Here is a 2,133-nt window from a genome sequence, read left to right on the forward strand (position 1 = left end):
TCGTCACGCCAAAGAGGATGCTTACAGAAGTGGGGATAAAATCTTGTATAACCAGGCCAGGAACAGACTAACAAAGGAGATCAGAGTGGCTAAAAAAAAATACTCAGAAAAGCTGAGAAAAGGGCTTTCAGCAAACGATCCAGCGTCAGTATCACAGCCATGCTGATATAGAGCCGGTATCGCTCGAGTACAAGAGTGATATTGCTCATCTATCTCACAATTATGAGTCTCTGTCTCACAATTATTTGTTTCTATCTCGCAATTATGAGTTTCTATCTCGCAGTTCTGCCTATTGTTCTCTGAATTTTTATCAAAGTCTGAATTCTGAGATAAAAATGTAGAATTGTGAGGGAAAAAAGTCAGAATTATGAGATAAACAGTCGTATTTCTCTCTTCTCTTCTCGGAAATGGGCTTAGTTTAGCGATAACACAATTGCTCTAATAACCAATGCATGATTTAAAATCAGATATATTTCGCCTGAAAGAGCACAATATTAAAGTCACCGCATACCGAGCTGCATTGCTTCACACCACTGAAACCGTAAGTCATACAGCTCGGCACTCACACCCACGAGCACATTCACTCTCATTCCTTGAGCGTTAATTTTAGTAAGGTGACGCAAAGCCTTGTGGCCCTTCCTAAAATAAACATGCTAAGCCTGGAGCAGGTATTCCAGACCTGAGGTTTCACCCGGAGCGAGACATTGTGGTGCTGCCGTTTGATTGGAAAGGATAAGCGTTCATTCATATCATGAAGCTAATGACAGATACACAGTGGAATCAGTCTATATGAGGCCACAACCGCTTACACAAGGAATGCTCATCAAAGTTCACAGCATTTGATGGTGCAGTGCATCTGAAGTGACCCACTTACTAACCAACTGTTTTTAACTTTTTTTACAGCTCTGAGATTACATCCCGCAATTCTGTTTTTTTTTTTTTTTTTTTTTTTTTTTTTTTTAAAAAAAAAAAAAAAAAAAAAACTCTAGCTTTCTATTCTACTTGTTTTTCTTTGTTTGTGTATATATATATATATATATATATATATACACACACACACCTTGCTACGTGTACTGCGTTAGGCTAACCGAGACTTGTCAGTGTAGGTTTTGCTGAGGAATTTCTGCTCATCACCAAGTTGTGGTGAAAAGTCCTAGGAACACATGAGTGTAGCGTGAGTGTAGATGGCGCTTCATCATGCTTGAGTCACTGATGTGATTCTACACTGAGAAAAAAAAGTTGCAGGATTTACTTTGAAACAATTTTCACTCAGAAATTGCTAGTAAATTTCACAAATTATTACAAAGAAACCACAAGTTATTTATTAATTATTATTGTTATTTAAAATATACAATTATTTTAAAAAATTATTTTAATTTTTGTAAACCTTGTGTCCTCCAAAATCAAGTGTGGCAACCAGGGGGGGACGCTATTATGTAACGTGACATAAATATACAGGGAAGTTTCTTATAAATCAGTAAGTAAATAAAAAATCAGTCAGTCAGTCAGTCAGTACGTAAGTAAGTTAATTAATTCATTAATTTAAATCTAACTTAAAGTGATCCTATGATATTTGGTTTAAAAATATAATTTGAAAAATTGATCTTTTTTATTTTATATAACCTTTATTATTTTCTACTGAACTATCTGAAGTCAAGCGTACTTCGTTCCCTTGAGTATTGACATTTGCTGAGCTCATTTATTAAGGTAAAACATTGGACTTTTTGGCTAAAACGATGTGTTTTCCGTCTCCCTCGAAGGTGTGGCTTTTTTATGGGATGTGGAATTAAATACACCAATGCAACATTAGACAAATCAACTGAAATATGAACATTTTGATCGTTCATATTAAAACTGCGTGCATATGGGTCAATGATGTGATGCTCTATTAAGTTATTCAAAAATACATTTAAAATGCAGCGTAAAAATGAGTTGAATACAACTTTTCTGTGATGAACATGTTTTCAAATGAAAACTCATCTTGATTTATTTACTTTATGTAGCCTAAAAGACAGAAATGTGTGGGTGTAATTTTCCAAAAGAAAAAGAAAAAGAAAGAAAGAAAAGGAAGTTATTTGAAGAGGTCTTATATATATATATATATATATATATATATATATATATATATATATA

This window comes from Sinocyclocheilus anshuiensis, unplaced genomic scaffold, assembly GCF_001515605.1.
Source record: "Sinocyclocheilus anshuiensis isolate Anshui unplaced genomic scaffold, SAMN03320099.WGS_v1.1 scaffold373, whole genome shotgun sequence".
Classification (NCBI taxonomy): domain Eukaryota; kingdom Metazoa; phylum Chordata; class Actinopteri; order Cypriniformes; family Cyprinidae; genus Sinocyclocheilus; species Sinocyclocheilus anshuiensis.